Below are 22,840 nucleotides of genomic sequence, written 5' to 3'. Positions count from 1 at the left end.
CTGGGAAAACTACTCATGTACCAACTCTTGTGCTCAACGTTTTCTGGAATTCATAAATTCCAATGCCTTGGATCAAATTATCCACACCCCCACAAGGGGCAGCAATATCCTAGACCTGGTCATTACCAACATGGGCAACCAGTGTTCCACACCAGAGGTCAATTCCTCATTGGTCAGATCCGACCATAAGCAAATCACCCTAGACATCCACATCCCAGCCCCCCCCCCCCAATTAGGAAAACCACCGTAAAAAATTTCTCCAAAGCCAACTTCACGCTTCTTAAGACAGAAGTGGCAAACTTCACAACACCCATGCTGACGGACAATAGAGATACGACTGCTGAATCCTTTACAATTGCACTTTAGAAGCACTTACACTAGTGCATGGATTGTGCAATCCTTAACAGAACCAAGGTGCTATCCTCTAAAAAAAGGAAGCCAATCTGGTAGTTCCCTGCTATAAACAAACTCTACAACAGAAGAAAGAAACTGTTGCAAAAAAGAGTAAAATCCAATGATTGGAGGAATTCCCTGGTCAGCCTAATTAAGAAGCTGAGATCCCTCATAAAATCCTCCAAAGCTAGTTACGAAAACAAAATTGCCACTGATTCTAAAGACAACCACAAAGCATTCTATAGCTATGTCAAGAATCTCAATGGCAACACTCAGATCTGCTCTGAGTTACAGCACAATGGCACTAAATATACAGAACCAACTGATATTGCCAACATCTTGGCACATAGGTTCAATGCTAAATTTACCCCTCTCTCATCCCCTAAAGGGCCCATCTCTATGCCGGAAGAATGCAAAGTACCTGTAATCACGGCTGCACAGGTAAAAAACACACTCTCCAAAGCCAAGAACACAGCATCCATGGGACCTGACAACATTCAGGCTGTGTTCTACATGAATTACAGAATGAACTGGCACCCCACCTAAGTACCATGTTCAATCATAGCATCACCTCAGGCTTTGTGCCCACTGAATGGCACACAGCAATGGTTATCCCACTCCACAAAGGGGGAGCCAACATGGACCCCGGGAACTACTGCCCCATTAGCCTGATGAGCCTGGTCTGCAAGGCTATGGAGTGTATCATCATGGAACTTATAAACAATGACATTGGTGATCTCCAAACTCTGGACCCTACCCAGTTTGGGTTTGTGAAAGGCAGATCATGTCTCCTAGGTCCTATCCTGTTTGGTATCTACTTCTCTGAAGTACAGGCTAACACAGATGGTCTTTGGCTAACAAAGTTCGCAAATGACTGCAAACTAGGAGCCATAATCAAATCTCCTAACTATGTGGATATCCTACAAAAGGGTATCACTGAGACAGATGCCTGGTGTCAAAGCCATGGCCTCAAGCTCAATGCCAAAAAGTGCATTGTCATCCCCTTTGGTAAAAACTCTGTACCCATGAACTACCACTTAGGCGGTAGTCTACACAACACCGAAAGTGTGATAAGAGACCTTGGGACACAGGTGGACAGTAGTCTCTCCTTTGATAATCACATTACCACAGTAGTCAGGAAATCCTTCTACGTGGCACACCTCATCCCAAAAGGTTTCTCATCCAGGAAAAAAGAGGTCGTTGTTCCCCTCTACTCATCACTCATTAGACCCATTATAGAGTACAATGCCCCTTTTGGTATGTACCTCACAAGATATCTACAACAACTGGAAAGGCCACAGAAATTCCTCACAAAGAGGATTACCAGCCTCAAACAGATGCCCTACGTAGACCATCTCAAAAAACTCCAGCTTTACTCTGTCTCATATTGCCTACTCAGAGGCAATCTCTGCCTAACATACAAAGCTATGTCAAACCCAGAGTTGTTGAACATGCTCCACATAAAGAAATCCCAATCCCTCCGAGCTACATGCTCTAGGGACCTAATCCTTGTCACCACAATAAACAGAACATGCTAGAGGGATATATTCCTATCTCAGAGACTTCCCATACTCTGTAACAAACTACCTATCTATATCAAACAAACCTCCTCATTAGCAATCTTCAAGAAAAATCTTGATGATTGGATGGGAGATAGGAAATTTACCCCGGGGATCACTTCTGTGTCTCTGCTTGACAGGGGCACAGGAAAATAATTTTCTTGGGTGGCAAAAGCCAGGGTACAATTTGGCTAGGCATATATAGGTCCTAGGGTCAATAGGCTAGTACCTACCTATGAACCTATGAACCTATACATTGTGGAATAACAGTTGTCTTTCAATGTGTGCATTATTTAAAGTGTTTATCAATAAAGATTGTTAGATGTATACCAATTGTAAAGGCTGCCAGCGCAGTTAGCTGGAATTTTGTAAATAATTCTATGTTATCTGTGAATAGTAATATCATTTTTATGCTTGTCTTACAAATGTAAGTAAACTGTATGTTATGTGGTGAGCTTCAAAAATGTAACCACAGTGCACCCTACAGGAAAAGAGCAAAACACTAAGAAAATAAGTTGAATTGTTTACGGTGGTGTTTATCTTAGCTTGGAGAGAGAATGTCTGCAGCTAGAAATTCTTTCTATTGTCTGGAAACAGAAATAATTACAGGTTTAGGTTTCATAGGTTCATAGGTAGGTACTAGGCTATCAGCCCGAGGGCCTATGTAAGCCTAGCCAACAGGTTTCCCAGGCTTACGCCACCCAAGAAAGTTATTTTCCTGTGCCATTGTTGAGCAGAGACAGATAATTGATCCCCAGGGTGTACTTCCTATTTCCCATCCACTCATCAAGATTTTTCTCGAAGAGTGCAAATGAAAAACTTTGCTCGACATCCAAGTGTTTAATAGCTTTACAACTTCCAGTTTTAGGCAAAACTTCTGAAAGATAAGTATTTTAACACAGAGGTGTTATATTTTCAGTTCCTGTTAGCCTGGGAACTAAAGGCAGAGGTGACAAGAATTATATAATCTGAGATAACCTAGCAGAAATGGCTGATAGTAATTTAAGAACTATCTCAGAGAGAAAGTCTCTGCATTTTGTATTATGTCTCTGGACCTGTAAACATCCATTCATCACTTGCATTTGCCTGGCTCTGTAAGTAAGATTTAGGTATACCATTTCTCTTAGGAATAGATAGGAATATAGCAAGATTAGTTTAGATGTTTTCTGTATTCATGTGAGATTGTCCTGCAATGTTGTTTTAAAATATTCCCTGTGATTCTGAACTCTGTTGTCACTGTGTTTAGTTATTGAGTATTATCTTGTGCTTTTATTATTTATTATTCAACATATTTAAAGCTTTTAATTGTGGCTGGTTTGTTTAGAGACACTTAAGATCTTAGAGTATTTTCATATGTATTTGGTAACACTGTACAGGCCACTCTTAAATAGTCTTAAAGTCTTGGACACACTTACCGTTTGGATAACAGTAACATCACAAAGTAGAATTGATCACCCTTTGGGAAGGGCCATAAAGTAGCTGATAAAGGGTAGATGGTGGCAGTGATTTCTACCTTATAGTCTGAGCAGAAGTGGGTATAGCTAGAGAACCTGTGCCAGCCTTCCCCAGGAGTGTTTGTGTGTTTGTATACAAATCAAATCTCAAAGTGTATGTGTGTGTGTGTGTGTGTGTGTGTGTGTGTGTGTGTGTGTGTGTGTGTGTGTGTGCGTGTGTGTGTGCATGTGTGTTAGCTACTTGGGCAGGGACACAAAGCACTGGTTGGACAGAGAGGGTACTGGAGGTTTTGGCTTGACTACTAGGCTGAGATCTTAACCCTATAGCTGTGCCAGTGGGGAGTCTTATTGGGGATCTGGAGAGAGAGTGAAAAACCATCCCCAGATTGACTGTGATCTCTGTCTGCTCTTAAGAGAAATTGTACTTTACTGTGTGTGCATTTGTCTTCCTCCCATTGTGCACATCCCCTCACTGGTGTTAGTGGTGAGGATTGAGGCTCCTTGATTACTGGACCAGTGCAGGGGCATCACACCAATCACTGTTTCATGTCACTCCTAATAAAGCTGTGGTTTGCCAAACCTTGTGTGTATTTTGTGCTGTTGGTCAAAAAAATGAGCATTACAAGTGCTGTGAAGTAAACACGGGAATAATACCATGAAGTGACTGAAGGTTAGCTGATAAAAAACTGTTTTGCAAAAGTGTAGATGTGGAGATGTACTACAAGATATAATGCATTATGCTATTTATTCTGCACTAAGATCTGAACCTAGAATAGTAATTGCTAAGGTATAGTGTGATTCACTCAGGATTGTCTTGTATTAACCACTGCATTTCAGCTATATGCATTCCTGAACTTAGTTACACTGCTGCAGGCAAGTATGATACTGTAATAGCTGTAGACTGCATATATACCATCTGCAACTGTATATGAGTCAGGTAGGCAACCCAGTACTCCAATATGGTCTGTACACATCACACATATTCCCATCCACTAGGGGTTAAATGTGTACACCTGCATTCCAAGTATTAATGCACAGTTCATGTGCTAGCTCTGTCATGCATGAATTTCATGTCATGTGTGTTCAAGTGTCACTGCGGTCTTTTATGACACTCTACCTCTATTACCAGGTCACACTTTGTTACCAGGTGAGCTCTAGGCATATATTGCTCAGTCCATGCTCAACTATCGCTCAGTAGCTCAGCATGATGAATGTTAGATATGATCTGCATTTTTGTCACACACAGACCAGGGTTTGAATCCAGGGACAAGTACTACTAAATATTAATAGAAACTGTTATGTATTTTTAACAGACATTACCTCCATAGGAATTACAGGTAAATAAATGGCTGTATTACTTGTACAAATTGGTTACTAATTTGTGTATCCCGAAGTACCAGAGTGTTAACAGCAATGCTCAGCCAAGGAATAGGACTTCAGTAAATGAAAAGTCAACAAGTACAATACTAATACAAGTTTTTAAAACAAATACAAGTATTTATTCTTGGTACAGCTGTATGCCTGATGTATCTGTGAATGTCTGCTGATAGTCTAATGTCATACCTGCCAAGGACGTCATGATAAGCATAAACTCTCTGTACTGTGCACAATATTTGTCCCTCAAGTGTCGCACTGTCACAGACTGTGATCACTGTTGCAAAATCCCTGGGACACAGATTTAATAGCCACTTGATTTATCTCAATAGCACAGTCATACTACATCAGTCCACAGTACACCTTGATAGTCTCATATGTTTCCTTGACATGTAATAGTCCCTGTAGTTGCGCACCTGAAGTTGTTGCAACTTGGCCCATACTGTCCCATGCGGATAGCTTGAGAGGTATTTAGGTGCTACAGAAAGCTATAGGGCATGTGTATACATAGGTTCATAGGTTCATAGGTTCATACTAGGCTATCTGCCCTAGGGCATTTATAAGCCTAGCCAGAGTGTGTGTGGCTTTCACCATCCCTTAGGATGAGAATACTATACCCATTAGTTTGCTGTGCCTCTGTCCAGCAGTGACACAGAGATGATTCCCGGGGTAAACCTACGATCTCCCATCCACTCGTCAAGATTTCTCTTGAACAGAGTCAGTGAGGGGCTCTGCCTCACATGGACTGGGATTCTGTTCCATAGTGTAGGGAGTCTCTGGGTGATGAATCTGTCCCTCCAGCACATCCTATTTATATCCGTGTTGAGGTTTAAGTCTCTTGCTCTCGTGGCTCTGGTGGATTTGGATATTTTTGAGGTGGAGCATGTCCATTAATTCTGGGTTGGACATGGCCTTGTATGTCAGGCACAGATCACCTCTGAGCAGACAGTATGCGACTGAATAGAGCTGGAGTTTCTTCACTCGGGCATCGTATGACATATGTTTGAGCCCCTTTATCCTTTTGGTGAGGAACTTTTGGGGTCTTTCCAACTGCTGCAGGTGTCAGGTAAGGTACATTCCGAATGGGGCGTTGTACTCAATCATTGGTCTGATAAGTGAAGAGTACAGGGGTACAATGACCTCTCCTGATCTGGATGTGAATACATAAAGTAAGGACAGGTCTGTAGAGTGTAGAACAGTTCTGTTGCAAAAAATATATAGCCTGTACTGGTATTAATGTCATGATTTTCTCACCCCCCACCCCTTATCTGCATCATAATGTGTTATTCTTATACATCGGGTATGGTTTACTTTTGACATATGTTCTTCACAAAATTTTATGTTGGGTCTTGTGTTTTATTATTGTTATGTATTACAATGGTTGCATACTAACATACCTTGTTGAATTACCTATGCTGTTGGCCTTATGCCATAACTGTTACTGGCATGCTTTTACAATACTGACTGCTATCCCAATTATTGTTGTGTTCTATATGCTATGGCATGTTACTTTACTGGGTTAAGTGATTTTGCCTCCATGCTGTTACAATTAACCACATGTTCTCTTCTTTACTAACCTATACACTTTGAAAAACCTCAAAACCATAGTTTGACTGGGTAGGCCGGTTCCTGCGGATCCACCTACCCTACCTCAACTGGCCATGGCACGAGGTCATGGTACATCTGGGACTCAACCTAGAGCTCTACCCTCTGCTGGTCCTGCAGCACCTATGGGTTGAACTGCCTTAGGGGATGGGGCACATGTGGAGAGGGAGTGGTCACCCAGTGACAGCTCCCAGGGATGGTGTGCAGGATTATCCAGCATGATTTGGACAATCGACTGCACCAGGTTGAGGGTAGACTGGCCGACCTGCAGAGGCAGGCTGGCCCTGGCGCCCAGCCCCAGCACAGCCACCTCTGGGGCCATGAAGGAGCAGTGGTGATTGCCAATGGGTGGGAAGCTCAGTCCCACTGCTTCCATCTGGGGGGCACTTGGTTATCCGAATCCACAACACCCTTACTCTCCAAGGTGTTTACCACCCTCATGTGTAATACACCTCCCCTGTCTGCTGTCTTCTTTGTCTTGTCTGTTTGCAAATGCTACCTCTCCTATCCAACTTTCTTCCCTACACGTACTTATATCCCTTCCAACATTCCACTCTCTCCTTAAAAAAAAAATGGACATCTGTCCCACAAAAAATGTATTGCCCCATACATGCCTCTCAATTTTGCTGACACACTGCCCACTGCCCACAATCAATCATTACAACAATTAGTCAGCAAAGTTATGTCACCCATACCCCTCACTCTGGGATATGAGTCTCCACATTCCAAATTGTCCACAACCTGTGCAACTGTTGCTGTAGAAGAAATGCAGAGCTATGGTCTTTTCCTACACAACCCTACCTGACTTTCACATTGTTTTTCCCCCTGCTTGCCCCATTTCACCACTTTCCTATTGTCCCTTTTTTCTCTCTCTTTTTTTTTTTTAGAAATAGCGCAGGTATAAGTAGAGCTAAGCACAGCACCAGGTTGCATCACATTGTGCAAACCTGCTTTATCACCTGCTGTCTTTCTGACACTGTTTTGCACATCAGCCAAATGATCAACCCTTTCAGGTCTTGAACCCAAAACCTTTCCTGCTAGGGTATAGTGGATTACCCCACTAGGCTACTCACCTTTAAATAATTGCAGGTGTTTCCATAAACTTATCCTGAGTATCAGTGATGCACATCAGAAAAAAAAAGAGTCAGCCCTGCCAAATCTCAAACCCAAAACCCTGCTGACTACAACACAGTACATTAGACCACTAGACCACACACACCCCTGAGAAGTAGTAGGTGTTTACATAAACATAACCTGATTGCCAGTAATGCACATCAGCAAAAATTTCACCCCTGTAAGGTCTCAAAACCAGGACCATGTCTACTATTGGACAGTGCATTACCTCACTAACCCACTCAGATCTGAAGTTCCTTACGTGTTTCCATAAACATATCCTTCTTGCCAGTGACACACTGTTTTCATATATACTTGGAAAAATGACAGTATACTTGAGACTGTGATAAAGACACCAAGCCAGTACACAACCAAATAAATGTTGTTGGATGGATGTGAGGCCTAGGATATCAGGTAGAGCTGACAACAGCACAGAGTGTTGCAGAATGTCCACAGTTGTGCCACCCACATTTGGCATGGTTGACACACAGCCTATGCTGTGTGCTAAAGTATTGGTAAGTCAATACACATTGAAATTAGAAAATCATGACAGACAGTTCAGTGTCACATATCATACCCATCCGGGCAGACATGTTCATGCTAATCCTGTGTAACAGACTGTATGCATGCACATATGTCTTGCAAATACACCTGCTATAGTATTGACTGAGTAGCTCAATCTGTTACATTCCTAGCATGCTTAACATTTTTCCACCCACAGTCCTGGCTTCCATTCCAGAGTGTTTCATGTCAAGTACATGGTTGTCAAAACAATTAAATGACTGAGCCATGCACTTTTAAGCAGAACTGCTGCTACTGCTGTCACTGCCATCCATATTAGCACAGCAAAGGCCGGTAGGTTGGGACACACTTCACAAATATGAATGGGTGTCCTAAATGTCACCTACCACTCTTGGATGGCACTATTACATAACATATGCACCAGAGGCACATGCCTCACCTGGATGGTTATGGATACCCTCACCCTGGCTATGCTGTCACAACAGAGCTGACACTCCTCCCACACTCAGATATACAGCTTGCTGTCCCCCAATGTGTTCACATTCCCCAGTATGACTCCTGGGCAGAATGCAGCAGCTGCAGCCTACAACACATGCATCAGTATGTTCACCTATGTGCTACAGACCTACCATACCTCCCAAACTCATAGAACAGGGAATCCACACAGCATCAATAACTAAAGGTGTGGGGGGATAGCCAAGTGACAGGGTCATGTGTGAAAGACTTCCCTCACAAACATACACAGCTGATAGACCAGAGGCTACTGCACCATGCATAATGTGATGCAAATGATGTATGACATATGATACTCACATCTGTCTGTCTCCTTACTGACCTCAACCTACATTGTTAGGCCAAACATAGCATGCAAAACTGTGGACATACCACATAAATCCAAAGAGTGGACAGTATTTCTACCTACCCTCTGTGATGCTGTAGTTCTCATAACTTGATAATGTCCTTCTCACAGGCCAGGAAATGGGCCAAGGCCTACATGATGGCCTGAAATACAGCATGGCGTTGCCATGCCATTGGCTAATGAAAATGCAACTCAGCTGTTCTGGATGCAATTAGAAAGTCTGAGCCACAGATTGGTGCACAATCACCTGTTCATGAACATTACCTACTAAAGGCAAGCTGCTGCCTATGGTACACAGGTCTGTGACTTTCTCTATGGAGACAGACTGTGCTATCCTAGCATTATACCACAGGATGTATGCACCTAAAGGAGTACAGCAGTATAGCAGTTATGTAATAGAATTCCCCATGTAATGGGATGCAGATGGGTGGATGCAGTCATATGAAATAGGGATTACAACACTAGGTCTGTATTACATATCTTGGAATGAAATGTTGCTGTTAGTCAGAGGTCCAGGACCTACAGGCTTCCCTTTTGGCTCTGTCTGCTGTGACATAGATCACAACTCTGGCCCCTGAGTCCCCCCAGCAATGGTCAGCTCATGTATGAATACTTTTGGAATGTGTATTAGACAATGTGACACTAAGTTCTGGTGGATACAGCTGCCATATCACCTGGTGTACTGTCAGTCTGCTCCTCTCAGTCTGTGAATGTCACACAGACATAGTTCAAATATTATCCAGGTGTCCCTGACTATTCCTGCCATACTTTGGCTAGGTCACTGTGTACTTAACACCTTTACCTCATCACCTGAGAGCTATGGCTGCTATATCTGTTGACCCCCTACAGCAGGACAGCAGGTTATAGCCAGTAGTAGTGGGGGGAACACAGGCTCCAGCTCAGCAATGGAATGTACATATTGAGAATGCAACATAAGGGAATGAATACAGTACCAGATAATAAAGTACCATAACTGTTTTCTGAGGTGTCTGGCATGCAACAGCCATATTCCTCACAGTCTGGAAACAACCATTATGTGTTGTCGAACTGTTGTCCAGACATCCACATTTGTCCTGCACAGAGTACACATATGTTAGGCACATGTACACCTTCTGCAACATATGTGTACTGCGGATGTTGGACACATGCAAGGAGGATAGCCTGCAGCATGTTTTCAGTGCTGTCTATAATTGTGTCCCACAGATGTTGCTGGACTGCCCACATACACCTGTAGTATCAATCACCTATTTGTCAGATGGTGGCTGTATGACATGGTACTGGAATATTGTCCACAGGGGACACACCACAGCAGATGGCAGTGATGGGTGTGGACACATGACAACACAGTCCATCACAGCACACAGGACCATAACTGCTATACCCGGGATCATATAAGGTTACTAGGGTATTGGCCCTGAGGCCCTCATAAGCCTAGCCCACACTTTACCCATGTGTATGAAATTCAGCACCTGATGCCCCAGTTCAACAGGGTCAAAGGTGGTATCTCAAGGGTGTATGTGCTATTAACATTCCAGTTATCCAGGTTTGGCTTGAAAAGGTGTACAGGTACTCTGCCTGATGTGGGCAGGGTGTGCATTCCATGGCTGGGTGAGTGTGTGGGACACACATCTGACCCACCAACAAGTCCTGTTGATGTCACAGACCAGGATGAGGGTGTGTGTGTGGGGGTTAATACAGTGGAGCTTGACTTACAGTTGTGCAGCAGTCCAATCAAGGGGGGGCTTTACTAAGGGTAATACAGGGATGTTATGAATGCCATGTTCCTGGATGATATACCTTTATGTATGAGGTGGACCATGTAGAAGGCTTTCCTTACAACAGAAGCAACATGGTGGTCTCAACTGATTGCTTGCTTAGGATGTTGTTAGCACTGTGATAATATGTGGGGACATCACTCTCCCCAAAGGGGATGATGCTGCATTTCATGGTATGCAGCCTGAGGCCATTTTTCTGGCACCAGTCATGTGTCTGCGTGAGACCCTCTTGGCAGATATCCACATCACTATGGAATTTGGTGACAGCACCCAGCATGCATTCTTCTGTAAACATGGTAGGCCATAGCCCACTGGTTGTGCCCTGCACTTCAGAAGGGTAGATCACACATAACAGAGGCCCAAACACAGAACACTGGGTTATGCCACTAGTTATGGGTTTACCGCTTGAGGTAGCTCCCCCTATGTGGACTAGGTGGGTTGTGTCAGTGCGCCAGTGTGCTACCCAACTGGTAACATATGGACTGATGCCTAGTTGGGAGCATATATCTATTATGGCTGAGAGAAATACTGGCAAAGTCTTTGGCCAGGTCAGGGTAGTTAGTGTACACTGTCTTCTCCTCATCAGTGGCTTTGGTTACTGTGTTAAAGAGGTCAACCGAATGTAACAGACATGATCCCCCCCCCTTGACAAAGCATAACTGTATGTGATCGAGTGTGTGGAGGTCGCCAATGTCCTTGCTATTGAGGTTCATTATAAACGGTTCCATGGCATTGCAGATCAGCCTAGTTAGGCTGATGGGTCTATAATTTGCCAGATTGGTGGATGCCCCAACTTAGTGCAAAGGGGTGGCAGTACATATCCTCAAGTCGGCTGGGACAAAGGCAGTATTCAGCCATTGGTTGAATACAATGCCTTCTGGTGCTGCAGGGTGATGCTTGGGGTCATGTAGGATGCATCCTGTGATGTGCTCAGCTCCCATGGTGGCTATATACCATGACTTTCAGAAGGCAGTGATGACCTGTTCCCTATATATTTGGGGAAGGGGGAGATACTGCTGATGTCCTAATGTACTGATTAGGGGGACGGGGTGAAGCTTACACTGACTTTGTCAGGCATCAAGTATGCTATACCTACAGCAATTGTATATCTGGTTTCCTTGACCACCACTATTGAGCAGATCTGAGTGTTTCCTTTGATGTTGTAGTGATATGTGAAGAAGGAGATAGGATTGTCTGTAGTGGATGTCGCCAATGTGGGCTCGTGGTTTGCTTTGCAGGATTCCAGTAGTGCTCTTATTTGCTTGTAAAGGCTATGGACAAATTGTTTCAGATTGGGCACCTGCTCCTTCTTTGTCTTGAGCAGCAGTATGTCATCCTTTTAGTAACACTACTTATTGCAGATGTGCACCAGACAGGTTTACATATCCTTGCAGAGGATGATGTAGTCCTGTCGGTATACCTGACTCCATGCAATTACACCAATGCACGCATAGTGCTTTTGTGTATTTTTGGATATTGGTGCCAGTTCCTACAGAGGGGTTTGGGGCTGTGAATCTGTTTATACCATCCCTCAGGAGGCTGTATTCAACTTTGGAGTTGTTTGTATGTCTGACCCTAGCTAGATGTGTATTTGTGGGAGATGTTGACTGCAAACGTGACCACTTTATGGTTGGTTTGACCATGGAGGATGATACTGTAGGGATGCTGCAGTGGTTAACCATTTTATTTAATATCCACTCCAACAGACCTTCACCTGTTGTGGGGGTAGCACCTAGCTGCTCCATGGTGTTTGCATTTACACTGTTGATGGATCTCTAGGCATTTGTGTGTTGGCATGTGTATGTCCTCCAATGTATGTTTGGGTAGTTAAAGTCGCCCAGAATCAGGGTACAGACTCAAATCCTGATAGAGCTGATCAGGTCCATATAGGCAGAATGGGCTTCCTGGTCACATGTATGGGCTGGTAGCTACATATACTTTGACTAGGTGTCTTTGCAATGGTGAACTTCCCCAGCAGTGTCCCCTGTGTGTCTTACTGTTTGAACAGCCTGGAGGTGTTTATGTTTTTCATATAAAGTGAGACGCCACATCCCATGGCTTTACTGCTTACACCTTGGGGTATGACAGCATGATAGGATGGTTGACCATGTAAGGCTGGGGTGGTCTCTGTAGCTTTAAACCATGTGTCTGTGACTGCACAGATGTCAGCATTTCACAGGGTTAAGGATGCTTGCAATGAGTGCAGATTCATGTGTAGACCCCTAGCATTTAGCAGCATGGCCTTCACTTTGTAATGTGCTGTCTGTTGTATGTTGGTAGTGTTAACCTCACCACTTTTCCTAATAAAAACACTATGGGGTGGAAAGAACCATTGCCAGATGCCTGAAGACAATTTGAGACTGATGGAGGCTTTCTCTAGCAAAGCATCATGGTCTGTTGATCGGGTCTATATTAAATCAGTGAACGCTTAAAAAAGCGAACGCTAATTTATGGACCCCATGTAAGTGAAAGCTTACAGTCCCAAACACTTGGAACAGTGATTTTTTTTCCCAGGGAAAAAACATTGCTGTTCCACCCAAAAAAATAAAAAAATAAAAACATCAAAACATCACATAAAGTGGGGAGCTTTGCCCTCCACACCCCCCGATTTGGGGGGGCGCATACCCCCCTAGTTAAATATACCAATTCTGAGATTGCACTACAGTGACGAAAACTGCCAAGTAATGGAGGAGGTCAATTGACTTCTTTCCCAGGGAAAGAAGTTGCTTATATGCCATTTTGCTATTTTGCTGTTTCGTACTTTCAAGTTCGATCAAGATGCATTCAAAGGATTGCATCTTTGATTATATAATAGGAACCCTGTTGATCATATCCTTCCAGGATCTCAGGTACTGGATATCCCTGGAATGTCACCAGAAAAAAAGCCAATTGTTAAGGTCAATCATTTCCTGATTGTATTGTGACTTCATTCTGGGTGACAGCAGAATTCTGCATAAGGCTAGGGACATACCTGCCTAGGACACATAATCAGTGTGCTCAATCATGTCTCACTGCATATACATCTCTGGTCAGGCACAACAACATGGATTGCGACAGACTCATAACAGTACTTGTTGTTGAGAGACAGCAGTGTGTATGTGATATGGCAGATTCTGGTACCTGACAGACAAGTGACTGTGACCTTCCCTAAATACAACCTGGTGAGATGCACATTTGTGTGTCTCACAGTGGAGTCTCCTATGACTAAAATGTTAGATTAATGGTGACGCCTTTGTGGCCATGGGACACGTGGTTATGCGTGGTATGTGCTGTGAAGGGCTGTGGAGTTCATGTGTGTCTTTGCCTTGGAGGTCTGCTTTGTATGTGTATGTGTTTGTGTATGTGTATGTTGAGGACTTCTGTATATGTGGATGCATGTTGTGTAGGTATGGTTGGTGTGTGAGGTGTACTGATTATTGTGTTGACAACTTGTTTGGTGCCATATATGCGGGCTTGAGAGGGAGAGAGCATTGATTGTAGGTTCCTAATGTCATTGCATCCATCACAAATTGTTTTCCTTGGTGGTGTTTGTAGACAGTTGTCCATGTACATGAGGCAGTTGCTACACTGTGCCAGGATGCCCATATCAACCAGACTGGCAGGGGAAACTGTATGACATTGTCAAGCCATATTTTCCAGAATCTGAGAGAGGAAGGCCAGGGAGACCTAAGGGTTGGGCCTACAGCCCAGGTATTTAAAATAAAAGTAAGAGTCTGACACTAGTGCATATGATGCAGACAGGCTATAAACAAGCAGTAATAGTTGCAACCAAAATTATTCAGTTGAGCACCTTAGAGAACATGCAGCAACTAGCAGGAAACAGCAAGATCAGGAGGGTAACGCATGATGTATTGTCATTATGTTGCTGATAGACATATACATACTGTGGTGAGATGGTGGGCTATGATGTGGTAGTTAGTGGAGGATAGCATTGGAAAATGTGGATGGGCAGGGTGTGCACATAATGGAGAGCAATGTATGTGGTCCTGTGATGTGTTCCCCTCTTCTTGTCTTTCAGGAGTGATATACAGACGTAGGAACCCACCATTTTCAGCAGTGGAGAATGATGCCATACTTCACGGACTGCCATAATCAGCAACAACACGCTGCATTGTGGGCAGACCTCATGGCATCTGTAAATCACACTGGGCTACAGGAAAGGAGCTATGAGTAGGTCTGACACCAGGCCACTGATATGATAAATAATGCACAGCAAAGAGCTGCAGCTGTGACCAGGGACCATGCTGGCACTGATGGAGGGCCTGTAACACAACAACCACTCTCAGCCACAGAGGAGTTCCTGGCAAAAATAGATTCAGGCACCAGCTCGCAAAGATCCATCACCCCATATGTCATGGAGGTGGGTGGCACAGCTTTCACAGCAGAGGAGCTTCCAGGTAAGCCTACTATGGTCAACACTTTAATACTGTAGCAGTCATAGTGGAAGCATCTGCATACCTGTATATGGATGCCAGGTCAATGTGCACTTAGGGAGGGTCTGTAATGCACACATGTGCACACATAGTGTGAATGTCAGCAATGTGGGTAGTATCACAGTTTGTATGATATATGTTGTTATATGCACATATTATCCTGTAGCAATGCCACGTTTGTGTCTGCTCATGATACCCTCCCCCACAATTCCATAAGTACCTCTGGTGTAGCCGGAGTCCATCACCCTGTAGCCAGTGAGCATGACACTGTTTTGTTATGGCTCATCTCTACCCTAGTCATGTTAATTGCTGCCAGTTTGCCATGGACGCAAATGTTAAGCTTAGCCATATTACAATACTGGTGTGTTCAGTTGTGGAGGGGTACATTGCAGTGCATTACATCAGTGATCACATTAGCATATTTGCAGGAGCTGTAACATATTTGAAGGTATTTTTGTGAAGGTCTAGGCAGTGTGCTATATAGGGGGGCATTAGTATGATGGACACGGGTGCACTGTGTGTTAGGTGAAGGTCCATCACATACACTGACATGTTGCTTATCTCACACATGTATAGTACTGGCAACATTAAATCGATGTAGCTGCACTGCATGTTGTTAAGGGCCTGTCTTGTTTGCGTCCGTTTGTTGTGGTCTACATGTGTGTTGTGCATGGGATCAGTAATAAGGTGTAGTATGTAGAATGCATTTGTGCACCTCACCTGTATGTGTGTATGTGTGTGTGTGTGTGTGTGTGTGTGTGTGTGTGTGTGTGTGTGTGTGTGTGTGTGTGTGTGTGTGTGTGTGTGGATCAGCAGACATAATAGTGCAAGAATTAATGTAGTCATGTTGTCTTCCTCATCACAAGTGATCGTGGGGGTTAGAGTCTGATCCCTCACAACCTGATGTCAGTGTCTCATTAGACTCTGAAGATGATGGTGGCCATAATGAGGCACAGGTGGGGTTGTTGAGGGCTGAATCTGTCCCATGGTTTGACATCCCACTTGCTCCCCCAGTGTCCTCGCACACAGTCAATATGCCCACATATACCCTGTCCCCTGTGGCCACAGATAACAGTCAGTCAGAGGGTGGTGGCATCAAACAGGAGATTGTGGCATCTATGGCATCTGTCACTGCAGACACTAGCCATAGCTAGACAGCTGGTGAGGTCCCATACAGACAGATGGACAGGGGTGCTCTAAGGAGGACTGCTGCCCATCCACCACCTGTCAGAGGTGTCACATCACATGTCACCCGACACATGTTTTGGACAGTCATGGAGGCACAGACACATTCTGAACTCAACACCAGATGGATTCTCAGGATCATGGGTGCATCACTGACTGGCATCCATCACTCCATCCATGGCATTGGTGATGCCCTACATCATTTTGTCAATGTAGTGGACAGACAGTGGGGTGAGACATTGTCACTCCTTAACCGTGAACTGTCTGTGCTTGAAAATGTGGTGGGAGCAGCATGTAAGACACGTAGATTTAAGTTAGCAACAACATCAGCTGAAACCTCACATGGACGTGCACAATCACACTCCCGTAGTGACAGTACCACCAGCAGTACTGAAGGAAGGGTGCTGTCCACAACTCAATGTGTATATGTGCATGTTTACCTAGGTGCATATGTATAGAACAGTCTATCATGGACAATGGAGGCATATAGCGTAAGCTTGTATGCATACCCCGTGACACAATGTGCTACTCATGATATATGTCACCTAGGAGTTCAATAGGATCATAGGTTCACAGGATCATAGGAGGTTACTAGAGTAATGTCCCTGAGGCACTTACAAGGCTAACCATTATTTTATCCCTAGTAAGAAACATCAGTCAGCACCTGTTGCCCCTGGTAATGAGGACACAGGTGGGACCCCTGGGACAGGATTGTGGTTTCCCATCCACTCATCATGGTTGTGCTTGAAGATGGTCAGCATGGTATTCTGTTAACGTGTATGGAAAGTGCATTCCTGAGACAAGGCAGACTCTGGGAGACAAACCTGTCTCACCAGCAGGTTGTGTTGATGTTGTATATCAGATTCAGGCCTGTCATGCAGGTAATGTACAAAGAGTTAGACTTACAGATATGGGTCAGCTGTGGTAGGGCAGGGTCCAACATTCCCTTGTAGGTGTGACACAGCACACCTCTGTGCAACCTGTCCGATACCGAGTGGAGCAATAGTTATTTGAGCCTGTCTGCATGGGACAGGTGCTGGAGGCCATGGATGACCTTTGTGAGGTACTTAGTGCCTTTCCACTTAGTGCAGATGTCTGGATAGGTACATAGCAAATGAGGCATTGTAGTAAAATGTTGTTGTATGGAGTGAGTGAGGACTACAGAGAGGTAATGACCACCTTTTTTCTGGATACAGTCCTTTTACCTATGAGATGAACCGTGTATAAGGCTTTACTGACCCCTGATGCTACATGATTGTTGAATGGGAAACTGCTATCAACCTGAGTACCCAGGTCTCTCAACACAGGTTGTGTGTTTAGGGGGTTGCCACTGATGTGGTAAACAGTGGGGCTGCGTCTTTACCAAATAGTATGATGATACAGGTTTTTACATTTAGCTTGAGGTCAGGACCTTGTTTCCAGTCGATAGTTGATGTAAGACCCTCTTGCAGTATGATAACATCATTTGGGTAGTCACTGACAGACAGCACCCAACTTACAGTCATCCACAAACTTGTTCAGTACCTACATCTGTAGGTGGTGGCAGATAGCATTCATGCCTACATATGTGTGGGATATTTGGGGCAGCAGCTACTCAAAGGGCCTCAAAATGTATACATACTGCACACACATAGGCAAGACAGACTATGTTTGCCACCTTATTAGATGCACAATGTGGGACACATTTTGTAGTCAGGTCAGAGATGGCAGGAGACACCATACCCACAGCAAATGCAATGGACACAACCTCACTTTTTTCACAATATAACAGCTTAGTTTTGTAGCATTTGCCTAGATTATGCTATTTTGCATAACATTTTGGTGTTTGTGCTGTAAAATGACTGTTTTATGCAAGTATTACAATAATGTAGGAAATATTTGTTATCCTACACTCTTGGGACATTTGTATTGTTTTAGTTTTTACAGGACACACCTGTCCAAACATGGACAGCAACTTGCACAGTGGGACAGCTATACACACACATAAAGCAACTTGAACAGTGGGACAGTTACACACACAGAATTGCCAGTTTGGAGAGTAGAGCCTCTACCTTCCTAGTTGTATACACTATAGTACTACTGTATGTACTTATCGCATGTGCCATGGAGCTAGTGTGTTTGGAGAGTGTCTTAGGTGGATGAATGCAGTAGGCCCTGAAAATTGTATATACACACACACACACACACACACACACACACACACACACACACACACACACACACACACACACACACACACACACACACACACACACAACATTGCTGGTTTGGAGAATAGAAGCCTACCTATCTATAAACAAAAGAAATGGAAGATCAGTGCAAAAAACGCCAACCAATAAACAAACCAAAAGCACTGAATAGAGGAAGAGTCAAGCACCGGGCAGCTGAGATGAAAAACCAAGTTTATTGTAGATCACAACCTCCACAGAAACGTGAAATGAAAAAAGTCACACAGCGTTTTTCGTCGATACAACAGACTTCTTCAGACAGAAACCGGTGCAAGCAGATTCATTCTTTGATGATATTTCCTAGGTTCCTTGTGAGACACTGAGAAAGAATATTTTGACCTTGCTCACCAATTAAGCAGTTGAAAATTTCACGCTGGGGGGCATTTACTAGAAAAACACCTTCCTTCACCCCTACCTATCTAGACATTTGCATTATAGTACCACATACTTATCACATGGGCCACAGAGCTAGTTCATAGGTTCATAGGTTCATAGGTATGTACTAGGCTAATGGCCCTGGATCCTTTATAAGCCTAGCCCAAGAAGATTCCCTGGCATCATGCTGCCAAAAGTTAGTTCCCAGTGCCCCTGTCAAGCAAGGCCACTGAAGTGATCCCTGCTGTGACCTTCCTATTGCCCATCCACTTGTCAAGACTTCTCTTAAAGAGGGCCAGTGAAGTGCTCTGCTTGACGTGAATGGGAAGTTTGTTCCAGAGTATGGGAAATCTCTGGGTTAGGTACCTGTCCCTCCAGCATGTTCTGTTTATTGTGGTAATGAGGTTTAGGTCCCTGGAGGATGTGACATGGAGGGATTGGGATTTCTTTAGGTGTATCATATCTAGCAGCTCTGGGTCAGACATGGCTTTGTAGGTCAAGCAGAGATTGCATCTAAGTAGGCAATAAGAGAAAGAGTATAGCTGTAGTTTGCAGAGTCTGTCCATATAGGGCATGTGTCTAAGGCCTACGATCCTCTTAGTGAGGTATTTTTGTGACCTTTCCAGTTGTTGTAGATGTCTAATGAGGTACATTCCAAATGAGGCATTGTATTTTTTAATAGGTCTAATGAGGGAAGAGTGGAGATGGATTATGACCTCCTTCTTCCTGGATGAGATACCTTTTGTAATGAGATGTGCCACATAGAAGGACTTTCTGACTACAGTGGCAATGTGGTTATCAAAGAAGTTGCTGTCAACCTGTGTCCCCAGGTTTCTTATCACACCTTCAGTGTTTAGTGGGCTACCGCCTATGTGTTAGTTCATGGGCACTGAATTTTTCCCAAAGGGAATGACAATGCACTTTTTGGCATTGAGCTTAAGGCCATGTTTCTGGCACCAGTCACTGGTGTCAGTGAGGCCTTTTGGTAGAATGTCTACATCAGCTGGAGAATCACTAGTGGCTCCCAGTTTGCAATCATTTGTGAACTTGGTCAGCCAGAGTCCCTTTGTGCTGGCTTGAACTTCAGAGGAGAGGACCTTGGACCGATCCCTGTGGGACACCACTTTTATCTGGTCAGTAGTCAGATTTGGAGTCTGCTGCTTTCACAGTGTAGGTTCTAGCAGTGAGCCAGTTGGCAAACCATCTTATGACATAGGAGTTTATTCCTGGTTTAGTGAGTCTATCTATGATTCCTGAGTGAGGGATGGTGTTGGCAAGATCTAGGTAGGCTGTGTGAACTACCTTGCCCTCATCCACAGCTCTGGTGACAGACTCAAAGAAGTCTATCAGGCTGAGCAGGCATGATCTGTCTTTCACAAACCCAAACTGCGTGGGGTCCAGAGTTTGGAGATTCCCTATGTCCTTATTTATAAGGTCCATGATGATGCTCTCCATAGCCTTACATATCAGACTTGTCAGGCTAATAGGGTGGTAGTTCCCAGGGTATGTAGTCTCTCCCCCTTTGTGGAGTGGGATGACCATAGCAGTGCACCATTCTGTAGGAACAAAGCCTGGAATGAGGCTGTGATTGAACAGAGTACTCAGGTATGGTGCCAGTTCACTTTATAATTCACACAGCCAGGGATATTATCAGGTCCCATGGAAGATGTATTTTTGGCTTTGGACAGTGCAGTTTTTACCTGTGTAGCCATGACAATAGGGACTTGGCATTCCTCAGGTATTTTGATAGGCCCTTTAGGGGCTGAAATGGTGGTAAAGTTCACACTGAACCTGTTGGCCAATATGTTGGCAATATCAGTTTGTTCTGTATATGTATTGGCATTGTGCTGTAACTCAGAGCAGATCTGAGTATTGCCGTGTAGATTCTTGACATAACTATAGAATGCCTTGTGGTTGTCTTTAGAATCTGTAGCAATTTTGTTTTCATAGCTGTGTTGAAGAGTGTCTAACTGTGCTTCTAAGGTGGATGACATCAGCAGGCCCTGTAAATTAAGTTAATTTGGGGTTAACAGGTAGGCATGACCCTTAAAATGTATTAGCATTACACACACATAGACAAGACATACACATTGCTTCAAGGGGATATACTTACGTGGATCTACTTCACATGACTGAAATCTCAAAATACTGAATTTCATTTCACTGAGACCACAATACCTAATTTTCAAAATACTGAAAACTCATTTGACTGAATCTCATTATAATGAAAGCTTACAATGCTAAATTTCAAAATACTGAATTTTAAGCCATAGACATGCACACTTACAACACCAATGACTAACCCTTTCCAAAACTTAAAAACTACTTACTTACCCTCTTAACAGAAACTGGACAATATAAAACCAAGCTATGTGGGGGGCTATGCCCCCCATCACCCCCCAACTATATATATGTGTATATATATATATATATATATATATATATATATATATATATATATATATATATATATATATATATATATATCCTAATTCCAGGACTCCACTACTTCTGGGAGCACACAAAACAGCCACCATATTACTTTAAATACTTCCCATAAAAATGTAAAGATGCAAACCGACATTTAGAAACACTACAGCACTGCTTTCTACCCTACCTATCTAGTTGTACAGAGTATATTGCTATACATACATTATAACACCATGGGCATTGGACATGTCCTGGCAGTTGATGGACTGATACCCCTTGTAGTTGCTATAGACTCTACCCTCATCACCAGGTGGTGCTTTTAATGTGGACATGAGTGCAGTCTATGGCATCCTGTACCGCAGGGTAGTGCGCTACATGGTGGAAGAGAAGAATATTGCTGGCTAAATAAATGTGCTCACTGGCATGTGCTTGCATGACTTCCAGGAACTGGTGGAGTACCCTGGATGCAGATGCCTGTGATGCCCCCATTATGTCCCCAGTTGGACTTTGAAAAGTACATGTAGCTGATATTCTAAGGGCTACACATACCTTTGTTTCCACATCTCTGTTCTTTAGGTAGCATTAGGTTCGTTTCTACTTACCAATTCAATTAATTTTTTTCTCAATTATATTTTCTTGATTCCCTTTAATTCCGTATTATATTATTTAATGGGTCTATGGCTGTTCTCACTCTTTGATATGATAAAACCCATGTAAGTGTAAGGCAAACATGTAAATGTTGTCAAGGGAAAGATCAGAAATCAGAAACGAACCCTGAATTCTTATACTACATGGCAGATATTCTACTGCTGAAACACAATGTTTTATGGAACTACTGTTTTTGAAGACTTGTCAACTGATACACATGTGCTTATTTCCACAACAAAGCATTTGATTTATATCTGTGCATTTTATGTGAGAAATAATAACAATAAATGCATTTTTTTGCCATTTGGAAAGGATTATTAATGGAAGTGATTCCTGGGCCAGCTCAGTTGTTGCAGAAGCATCAGTAAATATTTTGGAGACATTATTTTTCAGAGATATGGTGACACATAAAGTCAGGGCACACTCATGGTCTATAATGCTACCTAAAGAACAGAGATGTGGATACACTGTGTTTATTTCAGGTAAAGCAGTAAATCCAAGAAAATCCAAGAAAAAACTGTTGGCTGGAGTTTTAAACTGTCTATGGTCAAATGTCATCATTATTATCTCTAAATATAGTTAATATCAACTATGGCAGGTATCACAGCTATGAGTGCTGTTTGATCAATCCTGATATGGTGTGCGTGCATGCAGCTGTGTCTGGCAGCTAGTAAAAATGGCATTATTATTCTGTCTAAACATAGTTAATATCAGTTATGGCAGGTATCATAGCTTTGAGTTCTGTTTGATCAATCCTGATATGGTGTGCATGCAGCCGTGTCTAGCAGCTAGTACAAATGTCATTATTATTCTGTCTAAACATAATTAATATCAGTTACGGCAGGTGTCATAGCTTTGAGTGCTGTTTGATTAAGCCTGACATGGTG

Source organism: Protopterus annectens, chromosome 4.part0, assembly GCF_019279795.1.
Source record: "Protopterus annectens isolate FY-2018-M chromosome 4.part0, PAN1.0, whole genome shotgun sequence".
NCBI lineage: Eukaryota > Metazoa > Chordata > Ceratodontiformes > Protopteridae > Protopterus > Protopterus annectens.
This window is presented reverse-complemented; position numbering follows the sequence as displayed.